Source organism: Pimephales promelas, chromosome 6 (genome assembly GCF_988280905.1).
Source record: "Pimephales promelas chromosome 6, fPimPro1.hap1.1, whole genome shotgun sequence".
NCBI classification, from domain to species: Eukaryota; Metazoa; Chordata; class Actinopteri; order Cypriniformes; family Leuciscidae; genus Pimephales; species Pimephales promelas.
The window spans coordinates 24,475,596-24,494,334 of record NC_142774.1 but is presented as its reverse complement, the minus strand read 5'-3'; the positions used below and the strand labels follow the sequence as shown (position 1 = coordinate 24,494,334).

Here is an 18,739-nt window from a genome sequence, read left to right as displayed (position 1 = left end):
TTTTTTAAGATGGCGCCTGTCTGTATACGTGAAGTGAACTGTCTTCATAAAGTATCTTCTTATTAAACGGTCTGTACACTTACAAAGTTCTCAATGCTTCGTTTTGCATGTATGGAGCCTCATTATGTTACTGCGTTAGTGTGGGGCTATTTTGAGCCTTGTTAGTGGTATAAACTAGCGATTTCTTTTTACTAAGTCAATGCCCCCATTACTAGCATTATACGCTAAACAGTTTTTAGAGATAAAACTCTTTACATTCGATTATCATGAAAACAAATCTCAGAGAACGATTGACTAGGTACCGATGTTTTATTAGACCAAAGGTTAATTGTTCGCCGGAGTTCTCCTTTAACTAGAGACACCTGCACCTCATCAGTAACGCTGCTTCATAAGCACACATCACGCACCTCTCATTAGGCGCGTTTCCATTACAGATTTGCGCAAAACTTTTGCGATATTTTCCAAATGTCGATAAAAAACTATTGCGACATGACGGTGTTTCCATTAACCGATGTTATGCGACTAAAACTTCTATGTTTTCCTCTCGTGATAAGTCATTCAAAAAATCATGGCAACGGACTTTGGTAGGTTTATAACCTATTTCACAGCCATGCTCCGCACTAGATATTATTATTATTAATGGAAGGAGAAGTGGTGTGTTATTCAAGCATTAATGGCAGGGAATCACACGGAGTTCCTGGTGTTTCTCCCTTATTTCTGCTTCGATGTCTTGATTGCATTTCTTTGAGGTTTAGAGAGGCTAGGCCTATTCCTGTAATTATTGTTTCTTTTTTTAAATGAATTTAATAAAGAACTCTATCTTGTATTATGTCCAAATGGTCGTTGCAAAACGAAAAATGAACGGTTGTTGTATTTTTAAAACAGTTGAACACCAACATTTTAGTTTGACCACACCAATGCTGCCTATACATCTCAAAGAAATTTCAGATATTTGTTTATGACTTTTTGCCCCCTTTAAAACATTTAAAATATTCACAAATTAATATGGGAAAAATGTAGATTTTACTGGTTTTCTAAGGCCAAATTAGAACATGGATATTTCTGATATTTTTCCCGCAGTGCTGTTGGCTATAGGTGAGTTATTATAAATGCGTCTGAATAACGCGCCTCATTGTTTTATGTTATTTTACAAAAGCACAACGTTTTCTTGTTATTGTGACATTACGCAAATAAAAGTAGTTGGGAATAATGTATTAATATTTTCTGTATAACCAGAAATGATAGAGTATTTTAAGTTGATTCCACTGTTGATGGGAAAATGAATGTGTTCACGGCGTGCCCGCGCCTGTCTGCCATCCAGTGCGTGCTCCAAACATATGGAATTATTTTTGTGCTAATAAAATGAACGTAACTTTTCAAGAAACTAATGAAAATATTAATTGAAACTGAATAAAATATCTTTGAAACTGAAAAAGAATGAATCGCAGGCATTTTTTTTTTACTTTGTTTTTAATACACTACATGTTTTGCTAACTATTCCTCATATTTCTTATACTGATCTAAACTTACAAATGTGCTTTCAGAGTTTTCATTTACACTTCTGAAGTTTTCATTTACACTCCCTGAGTTTGCGTTTGCTGTTCTGACACAAATCTCTCGTGGGGGCGCGGCCAGTAGTAGTGTGTTCTCATTGGCTACTGAGTTTTTGATTAACAGCTTCTTGACCTGGAAGTGAAGTTCTTTACTTGTGTGGATGTAAGCGTCTGTAAGCACAACTTTCTATTTAATTTTAGTGATATTAAGTTTATATCTATATTTATTTACTGCTACACTCTATTGTTGAGATGATTTCTTATAGAAGGAATAGTACAGACAAATGATATAATTTGTCATCGTCGATATCAGACTACTGGATAGCATAACGTTACTCGTGGTAAGTCTGGTTGTTTTTATTTTTTATTAATTAATACTAAACTAATACTGATTATAATACAGTTCTTGCTTTTTCAGGTGGAGAGGCATATTAGAGCTCAGTGAGAGCATAACATTATACAGCAGTGTGTCGTCTTGATTTAATTGGTAAGTTAGCCCAATCATTACATGCCTTGTTTATCTAACGTTACATACGGTTACAGTCTTCGATTAGATCGTATTTGCTTCGATCAGATCATATTTGCTTCAATTAGATCATATTTCCCCCCTGCCACCTCAAAAAACATTGGGCTAGAGTACTGTACAGTATCTGTACTGTAGCCTACAGTAAAAATGTACTGAATCAGACAATGACCGATGCCATTGGACCAGAGTGCTGTCAATCACTGCCCGATTCACCTTTGGCAATGTAAGAATAATTTGTAAGAAAGAATTGCTTAAATTGTGATGCATTGTGATGTGAGTTTTTTAAAAGAGGAGAGACAGTACTTGACCACTTTCCACGTCTCTATTCATAATATGTAAACACTCATTTGTTTTGAAGTATAACCCTAGGCGCAATATTTATTCTGCAAAATGCAACAAAATGCTTTTTCTGTATCCATATTCTGAGTAATAATAATGCAAAACAAACAAACAAAAAAAAAAACAACATTTTGGAGAAAAATGTTGAATTTTTAATAGTCTTTAATAATAAATATATATCCAAATGCAAAACCTATTACATGCAAGTAATTGGCCTTATGCACAGCTGCACTATACTTCCTGAACTTAAGCCAGCTCCTTGTTTCCTGTCTGGCATTATTGGTCAAATTGATTAATTCAGGTGTGCCTGACCTCAGTAGTCACGGAAACAATAATCAGACACACCTGAATTAATCAAGTTCGGCCAATAATAGCAGACAGGAAACAAGGAGCTGGCTTAAGTTCAGGAAGTAGTGCAGCTGTGCATAAAGCCAATTATGACTGAAAACATCCAGAAATTAGGGAGTACACACTTCACAGCCATGGATAGATGTTTATTGGGCTATACAGCCATCTAATGGTTACACAATATTATTACAGGTTATAAATGGTGTATGAGACGGAGGTAAATATTTAGTACTGTAAAATCCCTTAAAACATATAATTTGTTTGAAATAATTATTTAAAGTCTGCAACTTGTTACTGCATGCATGGGAGTTCAAAGCAGTTTGTATCGTTAGATTAATACATTTCCTTTCTCATTTTCCAGGGAGTTGAGCAACTTTTCCTAAACAAAATTCTGATGCTGACACAGAGGATGGAGTGACCAGAGATCAACTGTCTCCATCAGACAATAATGTTACTTTGTTCAGATATATCACCTTTGAATGACTGGGATCCTTTTCTTCAGACATCTGTTGTATTTTATTTTAATATTATAAAATAGCAAATATTTTAATTTCTTTGGAGCTCTAGATTAAAACAAACACAGTACACAAGTGGATTTAACTAACCATACATGATCGTTTGATGGTGTAAATGCATTTGGTAACAATGAGAAATTTGATGGCCATGGTTGCCAACCTTGATTACCTGGTTGAAGTGAAACTTTCTTGACGGCTGAATATATCACACACGTATAGTAGGTGTCACAGATAGCCTGTGACCTATGACTTTTATTTTGAAAGGACTGCTGAAGTACATGTACACCAATTAACAGTTTACATCATTATACAACCACACACAATCCAGATGCCGGCAAAATAACATCATATATATATTTATTGATGTGTGGTTATTTCTCTGTTTAGTTGGTGTAATAACCTCTGCTTTGTCCTACAGTTTTGTTTAAATAATTTTCTTTCTTTTTTGGGTTGTTCTGTTACAATGCTTAATGTTTTCTCTTGTTTTGTTGTATGATTTAACATTCAAAGAAACCACACCAAATTCTTACAAATGTTAACAGTTTATTATAACAAACTAACATATACACATAAAATACCGTAGTACTCACATGGTGGGTCAATTCTCAACTGGCAAACCCATGTGCAGCGATGGCTGCCATTTTAAAGTCTTCATCTGCCCAGTAGGAAGGGAAATTCCATTGTCAGTGACATCACAGGGGGAAATCTGGGAAACTATCATGTCTCTGGCATTTTTCTTCTCAATGTGTAAGCAACACTTTGTAATTACTAATGTGATGCTTATATTGTGTATTAATATCATTTGTTTGAAGTATTTGTATAGTTTTATCTTACTTTGAAATTTTCATTTACTTCTACATGGGATGTTCCAGAAGTGGGAGGAGCCTAACTATATAAAAGGGCTTCTGGTAGCCATTTTGTGGGGTGGTGTCGGAGAGCCGACGATCTTAGCCGGAGGCTGCGTATGACGGGTGGACGTGGTGGACGTCAGCGTAAACGGAGACTGTCGTGTCAGGTGGATGGCAACAGCTGGGCTGAGAATGATCAGGAGATGGAGGAAGGAAGTGACGAAGTAGGTAGTGAGACAGGAGAGTTGAGGAGTACTGGAGAATTGGAAGACAACGAGGGTAACAAAGAGTGGAAAAGTAATCAAATAAAAAGGAAAAAGAGAAATTCAACTAATTGTAGTGAAATGGCTTCTTCAAAGGATGATGGGGAACAATTTAAGGTATTTGTTAAGTTGGGGCAAGAAGGTACCACGTTCAGAGAGTGGAATCCGATACAACTTACAAAAGGTCTAAGTAAAGAAATTGGAGAGGTAAGAAGTGCAAAAATACTAAGAGATGGACAATTACTGATTTTTTGTAAAAGCGAAGAACAATGCAAAAAAGCAGTCAAGATGAGTAAAATCCATGGAAAATTAGTACAATGTTCAAAGGCTAATGATAAAAAGTTAGTTAGAGGAGTCATTACTGGCATTCCGGTAAATGTACAGGCAGATGATATAATGGCAAACATTAAGCATGTTAAAGTATGTGAAGCTAAAAGACTCAAAACTAAAAGATTTGGAGATATTTGCGACAGCTTATCGGTTATGCTTACGTTTGAAGGGGAAACGTTACCAGACAAGGTTCTTGTTGGTTTTATGAGTTATTCGGTAAAGTTGTACATCCCTCCACCACTTCGGTGTTACAAATGTCAACGGTTTGGGCATATCGCGGCTGTATGTAAAGGAAAGAAGAGGTGTAGTAAGTGTGGAGGAGAACACGACTATGATGAATGTGACAAAGTTCGCAATCAATGCTGTAATTGTGGAGGGGAGCATAGTGCAGCATATCAGGGCTGCGAATTTAGTAAGAGAGCCAAAGAGGTGCAAAGGATCAAGGTAACTGAAGGTATTAGCTACTCCGAAGCAGTAAAGCTAGTCCCCAGAGTGAATGTAATACCACAACAAAATGAGGGCATTGGAAATGACATGACAAATGAAGATGATGGAAAGACAAGAGAAGACAATTTAGTTGTCAGCAAACATGACTTTGTGATTTTTATGGTTGAAATTATCAATTGTTCTGCACAGACAAAGAGTCGCACCGAAAGGATTAAAATTATTGTGAAAGCAGCTGAAAAATATTTGGGGTTAAAAGGAATGGTTTGGGAAACAGTTAGGGATAACCTAAATACAGATCCTCAGTCTACCCAGCACAGTGCTGGTGTAGATTAAATGGTGGTAAATGTAGGCATACTTCAATGGAATGCTAGAAGTTTGATAGCAAACGGCCAGGAATTTAAGAAATATGTTGATGAGTTAAAAGAGAAACCTAATATAATATGTGTGCAAGAAACATGGTTGAAACCAGAGTTAGATTTTATTATTAAGGGATATTCAGCAGTTAGAAGAGATAGAGAAAATGGTAGAGGGGGAGGATTAGCAACTTTCATTCAAAATGGTTTAAGCTATGAAGTTATTAAAATAAATGATAAGAATGAATCAATTACAATAAGGTTATGGACTAGTAAAGGTTCTAAAGATGTAATCAATTATTATAATCCTTGTGGGAAAATAGAGCGTAGTATTTTGGATAATATCTTGGGATCACCAATTGGTGAGGTAATATGGTGTGGGGATTTTAATGCACACAATACGTTATGGGGAAGCAACAGTACAGATGCTAACGGTTTAGTTGTAGAAGAATATATTGATGACAAATGGTTGGTATGTCTTAATAATGGAGAGGGAACGCGGTTTAACTGTATAAATAATAATGAATCAGTACTTGATTTAACTTTTGTGTCCAATACAATAGCAGGTATTAGTACATGGAATGTAGATAAGGAAACTACAATTGGTAGTGATCATTTCCCAATTTTAATTAAAGTTGGAACAGGGACATATCAAGAAAGGACTAAAAGTATTCCAAGATGGAAAATAGAGAATGCAAATTGGGAACTTTTTCAGATCATCTGTGCAGGAAAATGTTTTAAACTTAATGAGATTAAAGAAATAGAGATAAATGAGTTTAACAATTTATTAGTAAATGAAATAATATTGTCAGCTGAGGAATCAATACCTAAAAGTAAAGGAAATAGGAAATGTAAGAATGTACCATGGTGGAATGATGAGTGCAGTAAAGTAGTTAAAGCAAGAAACAAAGCTTTTAAATATGTTAAAAAATATCATTCTCAGAATGCTTTTATAGAGTATAAAAGAAAGCAGGCAGTAGTTAGGAAAACAATTAAGATTCAAAAGCGCAATTTTTGGAGGAATTTTTGTAATAATATAGGTAGGGATGTAAAGTTATCTGATATATGGGGAATGATAAGGAGGATGGGAGGAGTTAAAAGAAATTATGAATTACCGGTATTAAATAGTGGTGATACAGTGGCAGTCACTAACCTAGAAAAGGCTGAAGTTTTAGCTCAAACATTTAAGAAAGTGCATAGTTCTCAGAACCTCACTAAGGAAGCACAAGTAAATAGAAGGAAAGTGTTAGAAAGTTTCCCAGATGTTTTAGAAAAGAAAGGATACTCAGGAAATCCATTAGATGTACCATTAAATATGTTTGAATTGAAAAAAGCAGTCATTAATGCAAAACAAACTACTCCAGGAAAAGACATGGTATGTTACAAAATGGTTGCAAATATGACAGATGAAACATTAGAAATAGTACTTAAATTTTTTAATAAAATTTGGGAAATTGGTCAGCTTCCATCGGTGTGGAAACAAGCAATTATAGTGCCTATTTTAAAGCCAGGGAAAAACCCATCTGACCCATCTAGTTATAGACCAATTGCACTAACATCGCAGTTGTGTAAAATAATGGAAAGAATAATTACAGATAGAATGACTTATTATTTAGAAAGTAATGACCTTTTTTCCCAGTATCAGAGTGGGTTTCGTAAGGGCCGAAGTACAATGGATTCATTAATAAGTTTGGAATCGGATATTAGGAAAGCACAGACTAATAGGGAGGTGGTAATAGCAGTATTCTTTGATGTTGAGAAGGCATATGATATGATTTGGAAAGAAGGGTTATTAATTAAATTACAACAATTAGGAATTGGTGGTAAAGTATACAACTGGATTTTGGATTTTTTGTTTAATAGGAATATACAAGTAAGAGTGGGTGCAGAATTATCTGAGGTATATACAGTCGAGAATGGAACTCCACAAGGTAGCGTGTGTAGCCCATTATTATTCAATATTATGATTAATGATATATTCTCAAATATTGATCAGAAAATTGGGAAATCCTTGTATGCTGATGATGGAGCATTGTGGTTTAGAGGCCGTAATGAATCCTATGTTAAATCAAAAATGCAAGATGCAATTAAGGAAGTTGAAAAATGGACTAATAAATGGGGATTTAAATTATCAGTGTCTAAAACACAAGTAATATGTTTTTCAAAAAAGAACAAGATCTCACCTGTATCATTAAAATTGTATGATCAGCCTCTTGAGCAAGTGAAGGTTATAAGATTTCTTGGGATGTGGTTTGATGAAAAATTGACATGGAAGATTCATTTGGAAAAAATGATTAATAAATGTAAAAAGATTGTTAATATCCTACGATGTCTATCAGGACAAACATGGGGAGCAAGCAGGGCATCGTTACTAAATATATATTGGGCACTAATGAGATCTGTCTTTGATTATGGGTGTATAGCATATCAGCCCGATCTCATGAAAGTTCGTGTCTATGGCACGAATGTCATTTCTCGTGGCATTTATACGCCAAAAACAGTTTTTGCGTGTATTTGGCACGCGATTTTCGCGTACATATGATACGCACTTTTTTGCGTATAATACGCACGAACTCCCCACCCCCCTCCCCCCTAAACCTAACCCAGGGTTTTTTAGTGCGTACCATATACACGAAAAAAACACTTTTGGCGTATAAATGCCACGAGAAATGACACTCGTGGTATAGATACGCATCTTCATGAGACTGTGTTGCATATATGTCATCAGCAGAATCTAATGTTAAAGCATTGGATGTCATGCAAGCTCAGGCTTTAAGGATATGTAGTGGATCTTTTAAAACTTCCCCAGTGTCTTCTATGCAAGTCGAAATGGGTGAGATGCCTTTGAGCATCAGAAGGATACAACTGATGTTGGCATACTGGGTTAATGTGAGGGGACAAGTTGACAGCCACCCAGCTAAAGCTATCTTAAAAGAATGCTGGGAACACAGTAAGTCCAATTACAGAAGTTTTGGGTGGATTGGTGATGTGAAAGCTGAGAATATAGGGTTATGTAAGTTACAGTACTGTTCAACGGTTTCAATCCCTCCTATTCCTCCATGGTTTTTCTCTATACCAGATGTAGATTTAGGCGTTCATAAGGAGATCAAAAATAAAGCAAAGGAAGTAGTAGTGAAGGATATTGTTAAGAGGTATTTGGAAATGCATTATTTTGGATATACATATATATTTACAGATGGATCCAAGGATCCAAAGACAGGACATGCTGGATCAGCAGTATTTATTCCAAACAGTGGGGTTAAATGTCAAGAAAGAATAACAGATAATTTATCAGCATACACAACAGAACTGGTTGCAATTTTGCTGGCCCTGGAAGTGGTAGAGGGAAATGAGTTAAATAATTCAGTGATTATATCTGATAGTTACTCAGCTTTAGAAAGCATTAAATCTGGGAAATCCATAAGAAATGATATAATTCATAAAATTTGGATGATTTTACATAAGTTAAATGCAAAGGATTTAAAAGTCAGGTTTCTCTTGGTACCTGCACATGTTGGAGTGAAAGGGAATGAAGAGGTTGATAAACTTGCAAAACAAACACTGAAACATAATAGAATATTACAAGTTCCATATAGCAAAACTGAAGCTAAAATATTAATTAAAGCTTATGCAAGATCAAAATGGCAGGAGTATTGGGTGGATCATGATAAAGGGAGACATTTATATAATATACAACCAGAAGTGGGTATAGGAAGAATAGAGAGTAGGAGTAGAAGAGAGGAAAGTATAATAACACGGTTAAGAATAGGACACACAGGGCTTAATTCGTCATTGAAACTAATAGGGAAACATCCAACAGGGAAATGCCAGCATTGTACTCATTTAGAAACTGTGGAGCATATTTTATTTCAGTGCACAAAGTACAGTGAAGAAAGAAACCAGCTTTTTCAATCTCTTAGAATGGTCAATCAGAACTTCACAATGCAAGGTTTATTAGGGAAAACATCCAGCAACAATTATCACTTTGTTATTAAGTTTCTGAGAGATACAGACTTGGCAAAAAGGATATAAATTTTTTTTTTTTTTTTTTTTATTAAAGTTCCAATATCTCCTGATTCACACTCCAGCCCAGTCGGTGGCGGTAAATGCACCGTTAAGTTGGTTTGCCAACCGCCAAAAAACAAAAAAGAAGAAGAAGAAGAAAGAAGATTTTGTGGGGTGGTTTTTGGAGTGTGGCATTACTCCTTGTATTTTGGGCCTTGATATTGGCATAGCTGGAATACAGACTGCTAGATTTGTATATTTATTTTTGCCTTAGTTTGTTTTGTTTTGTTTTTCATTGTATATATTTTTGCTGGGAATCACGATTTTTGCACCAAAATAAACACCCTGGACTGAATTATTCTACATCGTCATTGATTATACACCTTCACCGCCGGTACACCCTAACAAGTGGTGTCAGAAGTGGGATAAGTACCGGTCAAGTGACGTATGGGAAGATTGCCTTGGCTGTCATGCCTCCCAAACTAAGGAGTCAGCCTGGGGAAGGCACAGTTCAGGATGTGGACCAGGGTGCCATAGGAGGTGACCCAGAGGCAAGTGAGCAACCTGCTGAGGTTCCGTCTGCTGGAGGGGATGCTGCAGTTATGGCTCTTTCACGGATGTTTGAGTCCTTCATGCGGTATCAGCGAGAGCGGGATGAACGGCAGGAACGAGAAACAGTTAGACGAGAGCAAAACTACAAAGTTCTCGGTCATCAAGTCACCCAAATGCTGCTGGATATGGAGCGTTCCCGACTTTCAGGTACAGATCGTGAGGGGGCAGCTGCCAGGGTTAAAAGCCAGGAGCCAAGATTGGCCAGGCTTGAGGACAATGATGACATAGAACACTTTTTGACCACTTTTGAGAGACTGGCGGAAGTTTACCAGTGGCCGAGAGAAGAATGGGCCATACGCCTAATACCCCTGCTTACAGGCAAGGCCAGGAGTGCTTTTGTGGCCATGAATCCATCCCTGACACAGGATTATGACCAGCTGAAGGAAGCCATACTGAAAAAGTATGAGATCAGCACTGAGACCTATCGGTTAAGATTCCGTTCATTAACTACCCCTGTGAATGAGTCACCCCAAGAACTCTACACTCGTCTTAAAGATCTGTTTTCCAAGTGGGTCCAGTTCAACCAGAGCAGCAAAGACAACATTATGGAGGCTATGGTGCTTGAACAATTTCTGCGGGTGTTATATCCAGAGGTGAGGACCTGGGTCAAGGAACATAATCCAATCACTGCTGGGCAGGCTGCTAACCTGGTGGAGGCCTATATTTCTGCAAGGAAGGGTTCAGGACATTTCCAATATGCTGGCATCCTGCAGGCCACCAAGGGTAAGTCTGAGGGTATGGGGGCGTGGTCAAGCTCTAAAAGCCAAGCTAAGATTCTGAAAGCAACATACAGTGAACCCACAACATCTGTTTCCCTACCTCAACCCCTAGTCAAAAGTGAAGTTGTGTGTTTTAATTGTGGTGAGCCAGGGCATACTAGACCACATTGTCCCTTGAAAAAGCCTAAGACAGCAAGTCTTTGTTACGTTCCACGGCTAGTACAGTATGCAACTCCTAAACGTGATTTAGAGCCAGTTGTCACTGTTTTGTTGAATGGGAAACCACTCCCAGCTTTGGTAGACACAGGTTGTGCCCACACATTGGTAGAGGCCAAATATGTACCCCGAGATAGCTGGAGTGAGGAGGAAACTGCGACTGTTTGCTGTGTCCATGGGGACAGTACCAAGTTGCCAAAAGCTGAAGTCTACATTGAAGTGCATAGTCAGCCATATCTTATGAAGGTTGGAGTAGCTCAGAGACTGCCATACCCCATTTTGCTAGGCACAGATTTGCCAGTGTTGGTTGATTTGTTACAGGAGACTGCATGGTGTGGAATAGTAACAAGGGCTCAGGCTAAGAAACAAGAACAGAACACACCATTCCAAGAAGCTGAGGAGGCTCTGCAATCCATGCCTTTTTTTTCTGAGGATATTGTCCCAGGGCCAAAACCTACAGCAGAGGATAGGCTGCAGCTACGTAGAGAGTGTGTGGAAAGTTTGATGGGGACCACAGAACAAGCTGAGGTAGAGGCCGAGGAACCTGACTTGAGTGATATAGACCTTGTCATTCCAAATAATCTAGCTAAGCTCCAGAATGATGATTCCACCTTAGCTGACTGTTTAAAGCAGGCACAGAATAAAGTAGATGTTTCTTTGGACGAGAGGTTTATACTGGATAATGGACTCTTGTACAGAGAAAGTAAAGAAGACGGGATGCAGTTGGTTGTACCCCAGACACAGAGAAGGGAGGTATTAGAGCTAGGACACTCAATTCCCTGGGCAGGTCACTTGGGATTTATGAAAACCTTAATGCGGATTGCAAAGAGGTTTTATTGGCCCAGAATGTACAGTGATGTGAAGGAGTTCTGTAAGACATGCCCTGAGTGTCAGCTTGCTGTTGGTCACACCCCTGCTCATGCCCCACTTATTCCATTACCTGTTGTGGACGTTCCCTTTGAAAGAATAGGGGTGGATATAGTTGGCCCACTGGAAAGAAGTCAGGCAGGGAACAGATTCATTTTAGTAATTTGTGACTATGCTACAAGGTACCCTGAGGCTTATCCCCTTAGAGAGGTCACTGCCAAACAGATATCCACAGCCCTGTTGAGATTCTTTTTACAAGTGGGCATACCCCGAGAGGTTCTCACAGACCAAGGACCCAACTTCATGAGTCATACCCTACACCAGGTATATCAATTGCTAGGGATTAAGAGAGTCCGAACCACCCCGTATCACCCTCAGACTGATGGGCTGGTCGAGCGTTTTAACCAAACCCTAAAAGCCATGCTCAAAAAGTTTGTCTCTGAAACGGGCAGAGACTGGGACAAGTGGCTGCCGTTCCTTCTTTTTGCCTATCAGGAGGTACCCCAGGCCTCCACAGGATTCTCGCCTTTTGAGCTCCTTTATGCCCATCCGGTGAGAGGTCCCTTGGATGTGCTGAAAGAGAGCTGGGAAGACACACACAAGTCCAGTAAGCAAAACATTCTGACTTATGTCCTCAAGATGAGAGAACAACTCCAAAAGACCACAGCTCAAGCCCGAAAGAACTTGCTCCATTCCCAAGCCCAGCAGAAAGAATGGTATGACAAAGCAGCCCGAACACGCAGTTTCAATCCTGGTGATAAGGTCCTCTTGTTGTTGCCAACTTTGGAAAACAAGTTGTTGGCGAAGTGGCAAGGTCCCTATAAAGTAAAGCGAAAAGTTGGTCCAGTGACTTACGAAATCGAGATTCCTTCCAGACGCCAGCCTTTGCAGGTATTCCACATCAACATGCTAAAGAAATGGCATTCCCGTATACCACCATCAGATATGGCTGAAAGCACAACAGCCCCAGTGATGGACAACGCTATGTTTGTGAGAGCAGTATCAGAGGAGGAGGAGATTGAAGAGCAATACATCCCTGGACATCCAGAGAAGAGCGAGCTAAATCTCACTCACTTGACGGAGAAACAGAAACAGCAGTTGTTGGGATGCTTACCTGACCGTCTTTTCATGGATTCCCCTGGTAGGACAGACCTGATTAGTCACTCCATCTTCCTGAATGACCCCAAACCCATCCGACAGCCTGTCTATCGTGTACCTGAAAGACTGCTGCCAAGGATGAAAGAGGAGCTAAAGACCATGCAGAGTCTTGGAGTAATAGAACCATCCACCAGTGAGTGGAGCAGCCCTATTGTGCTGGTACCAAAGAAGGATGGCACTATCCGGTTCTGCCTGGACTTTCGTAAACTGAACAGTGTCAGTAAGTTTGACCCTTACCCCATGCCGAGAGTGGATGAACTTGTTGAAAGACTTGGAAGAGCGAAATACCTCAGTACGCTAGATCTCTGCAAGGGGTACTGGCAAGTTCCATTGAAGCCAGAATGCAAGGAGCTGACAGCATTTAAGACCCCATTTGGACACTTCCAGTTCCAGGTTCTCCCATTTGGACTTCATGGAGCTCCAGCAACATTTCAGAGAATGATGGACCAGATTCTCCAAGGGACGGAAATGTTTGCTGCAGCCTACTTGGACGATATTATAATCTTTAGCCAAAGCTGGGATGAACATCTTGGGCATCTCCAAGAGGTGCTAAAGAGGATAAAGACTGCTGGATTGACCATCCGCCCAGACAAGTGTAGCCTGGCCAAGGCTGAGACCCAATACCTGGGGTATGTGTTGGGACATGGGGTGGTCCGACCCCAAGTTGGTAAAATTGAAGCCATTAAGAATGCTGAGAGGCCTATGACCAAAAAGCAGGTACGGTCCTTTTTGGGACTGGTTGGCTGGTACCGGAAGTTTGTACCTAACTTCTCAGCCCGGGCAGTTGCCCTGACTAATCTCACCAAAAAGTGTCACCCAAACAGGGTGAATTGGACTATGGACTGTGAAAAGGCTTTCCAGGATTTAAAGGACTCGTTGTGTAAAGAACCACTGCTGCAGAGTCCTGACTTTGAGCAGCTGTTTACTGTGCAGACTGATGCTTCAGAACATGGCCTTGGAGCTGTGCTGTTACAGGGTGAACAAGGACATCTTAAACCCATTGCTTATATTAGCAGGAAGCTCCTTCCCAGGGAGACAAGATACTCAATGGTGGAGAAGGAATGCCTTGCAATTAAGTCACTGCATGAAAAGTGGGGTTTTCGTCCCCGTAAACTGCCGGAAATCTCCCTAATTTTCGGCAGTTAACGACAATTTACAGACTGTGAACGTCGCGTTCGTCTGTGACACATATTGACGGAAACGAACCATGACGTATGCATGGAGCGTTCGCGGAGGTGTGAATGGCCCTAATTAGCATATGAATAGCAGCACTGCGCGCGCCTTGCCAGAGAATGGCTTGAATTTCCTCACTCAGTATTGGTTGAAATTCACTACATTTAAACAAGAAAATCACTCGTGATTGGTTGGCAGATCTGTTACTATTGGTCAGCCGACATAAAATTATAATAATAATATATATTCATATGATATGCTATTATGTTGTTTATTCATGCCATTGTTATCCTATGGACTAAATTATTATTACCATCAAGGACATGAATTTATTGAGGAAAGGAACATTTGCCACATACTGTTTATTCAAAGAAATAGCTTTATTAGAACAAACACACAACTATGTACAAAGCATAGGAGAACATCTTCAAAGCACAGAAAACATGTCCTCCACCCTTTTGAAACATGGGACAACATACAGCACTACAGTTATACAAATAAATCAATAATATATTGCATCTTTATTCAAAAATAAATTGCCCTGAATGGCATCAGAATTGGGCACCAGATATATCAAACACAGAAGGCAGAATTATGAACGAATAATAAGGATGTAATTTAAAGGGATTGTTCACTTTGAAATTAATTTTTGATATGTTTTAGCTTACCTCAAGGGCATCCGAGATGCAGGGGTCTTTGTTTCCACAGTATTTTCAATTTTGATATTTTTAGGTCAAACCGTTGTTGTCTGTCAGTCATATAATGCAGGTCTATGGTCACCACCTCAAAGAGCATGCACAAAGAAGACCAAATTAAACATGATTTAATGACTCATAAATTAAGTACACATTGATGGACTAAGACACGAAATGAGCGTTTTGTGAGAGAAAACAAACAGTATTTATATTGTTATTGTATAAATGTGTATATATATATACATATTTAGATATACACAAAAATGCAATATATCTTAATATGTTTAGATCTTCACAGTAAAACTTCTGAAATCTGTGTAAACATTGAGTGACGTACCAGTGCAAGATCGCTTCTGGCACTTTCCGCCGCATGCGCAGATCATATATATATATATATATATATATACACACACAAACACACACACTGTTCATTTTCTCACACAAACCGCTCATCTCGTATCTTAAGCCATCAACGTGTACTTACAGTTATGATTCATTAAATCATGTTTAATTTGTACTTCTCTGTGCATGCTCTTTTAAGAGATCCCCATAGACTTCCATTATATGACTGATGCCCTTGATGTAAGCCAAAACATTTCAAAAAAATAATTTCAAGTAAACTATCCCTTTAAAACTCTTAATTCAAGTCCTGTAGGCTTGGCTCATCAGGGCGAAGTGAATCCAAGTCTTTGCGACGCGTGCTTGAGGTTCACCTTGATGTACATACACCTCAGTGGCTGTGGAACCGAATTTCATGACCCCTTCTGCAAAGTTGAAAAAGACAATGATTTAGATGTATGCAAAGGCAATCTGCCCCAAGTCCCCACATTTGTAAGCAAAATTTATGTTTCTTCTGCATCCACTACCTGGTTTCCTTCAGGCGATGGCGGATGTCGACCAGTAGTTTCAGGACCTTTTTCTGGAACACTGAAGTAAACAAACACATTTGGTGATGTTTACAATGCTCTAATTAGAATAACAAAGTTTGATAGCTCACAGGGGAGAAGGTGTCTATTAAAAGTGTCTTCTCGACTGCCAATAGATCAATACTTACCACCAGGTTTCAGTCACTGCATCTCCCAGTCTCAGTCACTGCATCTATAACACAAAAAAATGTGTTATAAAGTTATTATCAAATGATGAAACTGAACAGATTTATAAGATATTTAATAACTTGGTCAAACATTTATAACATGCCATGTTCCAGTTCTCTTTGGCGTTTTCACCACTGTCTCACGCTCAAAGTCATCTATAAACACAAACGTTAATACAAATTAGTTTAGTTTTACTTTTTATTTGACTGGGGCCTGTTCAAAAGAAAAGAAGATGAGATCACAACACGTAACGTTACCTTGTTTAGGTGTTTTTTCTCCTATCAGCGACGGACACCTCACTCCTTTACAGCCCCTGAGAGACAAAACAAATCACAAACACCTGAAGATTTCACTCCATCACACAAAGTGATGCAATTTTACAAACAAGGATAGCCTACACTAGAGCATACAAGCACATTGCGCGCTTTATGTTTTATGACCCTGGCACTTATTATTTTTTCATAATTTCTGACGATATTCACAGTAAACGCATTGGGAAAAGCCAATTGAACACTCAGTACGAGTTAGTTTGATTACTAGCAAAGAATGGTAGCTAGCTTGCAGCCAGATAACAAAGTGCAACCTAACGTACAGTTTAGTGTCCCAAATTGTTCAAATTGAAACGAAACTAAAAAAGAATTAAGAGCAGCAAGCTAGCACTGCTAACGCAAAACAAAAAACTGTTCCGTTAGGTTAACACCCTTGGACATTCGCGGCAGTAATCACAGCAGATTTGTGAAGTTTAAGACAATAACGCTAAACTACCAAACACTATAAGTACACATGGACATAGAATTCACTAAGTTGGACGAACTTACCTTCAATTTAGAGGAAAAGATGGGTTCACCAGCGATCATGACGGCGAAGCAGGCTGAATATCTGTGCCGTTATTTCTGCTTGAATAACACGCCACATGCCTGGCACATTGCCTCAGCCAATCAGAGTGGCTGACGTTACAGGTTGGATTATGATGATATGCTGCCTCAGCCAATCAGAGTTACGTTCACTGGTTTTTGACTCAGGTTGAAAGGCTGTCGTCGGCTGTCTTTTCTGCTGCTGTTTATTTTAAATTAGGAATAAGGTGGATATACCCAAATAGGCTACCATGAAATGTAAAAATACATATATGCATAAATAAATAACTTTATTAGGCTACTTAAAATAAATAAACCAGTAAAAAATTTTGTAAAAAACAAAAACAAAAAAACATCTGTTTATAACTGTGAATTAACATCCAAAGATGTTATCATATATTTTGAAAACTACTTCTGTAAATGTTATGATGAATCTTGTAATTCTATTAGGAAAATTTCATATTCAAGAGTAAAATGAATAATTCTAAACCTTGTTTGAAGTTTTTTTTTTTTTTTTTTTGGGTCTGATTTTCAGTTTTCAGTATATTGAGTCTCTCAAATTTATCGATAAAAATGTAGTGATACAATTGTATTTGCTAAAGAATATTGAAGCTAATTGAAAAGTGAATTTATGTGTATGCTATTTTCTTTCTTTAAATAGTACAAATTACTGGTTTCTAACTTTCTCTTAAATCATAATATTATACACAATAGAGATAGTCCCTTTCCTGTTTTTATTTCATTTGTTCAATTCTGTCCTATTTTTATTTGTTTCTTATTTATTGTGAAATTATTATTTGTTGATTGTTATCTTTTTGGATGTCATGTTGCAATGTTAAAAAAAACGCGGTAATTAGGTTATACTGAGCCTGATCTATTTCTACCAGAGATTGTCTTAGAATGAAGTTCCTTTCAGAAAAATGTTACCTGGGGTGAAACTCCCCTACCCTTATTTGCATGTGTATAGCTCACAGCATTTTCATTTACATGTCAAAGGCTCCTCTAGATTTAGGAGAAGGGGGGACAATGGGGGGACAACTGCCAAGCAAGGCCCACGTCAATTTCCGGCAATTCACGGCAGTTTTGAGTGTTACCTGTAAATTGCCGTGTGCAGTCGTAAACCTGAACTTCCACGACAATCTACAGAGCCGCTTACTGACGAAAATCCCACTTTTCATGCAGTGAGTGGGCATTAGACTCTCTGCGATATTATTTGCTCGGACGCAAGTTTCGGCTAGAGACTGACCATCGGGCCTTAGCCTGGCTGGGCAAAATGAGGGACACAAATGCCCGAATAACAAGGTGGTTTCTAGCCATTCAGCCCTTTGATTTTGAAGTGCTGTACAGGAAAGGAGCACAGAACTGTACTGCTGATTTTCTCTCCAGGACACCTCAAGAGGTGTCAGGAGAGGGAGGGAGAAATGTCACAGATAGCCTGTGACCTATGACTTTTATTTTGAAAGGACTGCTGAAGTACATGTACACCAATTAACAGTTTACATCATTATACAACCACACACAATCCAGATGCCGGCAAAATAACATCATATATATATTTATTGATGTGTGGTTATTTCTCTGTTTAGTTGGTGTAATAACCTCTGCTTTGTCCTACAGTTTTGTTTAAATAATTTTCTTTCTTTTTTGGGTTGTTGTGTTACAATGCTTAATGTTTTCTCTTGTTTTGTTGTATGATTTAACATTCAAAGAAACCACACCAAATTCTTACAAATGTTAACAGTTTATTATAACAAACTAACATATACACATAAAATACCGTAGTACTCACATGGTGGGTCAATTCTCAACTGACAAACCCATGTG

The 18,739-nt window shown here is 38.5% G+C and overlaps 1 protein-coding gene and 1 long non-coding RNA gene across 2 annotated transcripts in view; one reads left to right on the top strand and one right to left on the bottom strand.

Moving 5' to 3' along the window:
- Nucleotides 1-18,739, top strand: part of psip1a (PC4 and SFRS1 interacting protein 1a) — a 261,185-nt gene that overhangs the window by 90,628 nt on the left and 151,818 nt on the right. The gene's annotated exons all lie outside the window — the stretch shown is intronic.
- LOC148978582 (uncharacterized) lies at nucleotides 14,634-16,366 on the bottom strand. Its single transcript, XR_016168874.1, has 5 exons — nucleotides 16,319-16,366; nucleotides 16,165-16,216; nucleotides 16,022-16,065; nucleotides 15,834-15,894; nucleotides 14,634-15,731 (listed from the first exon to the last, which is right to left on the bottom strand). It is a non-coding gene; the product is annotated as an uncharacterized LOC148978582 (long non-coding RNA).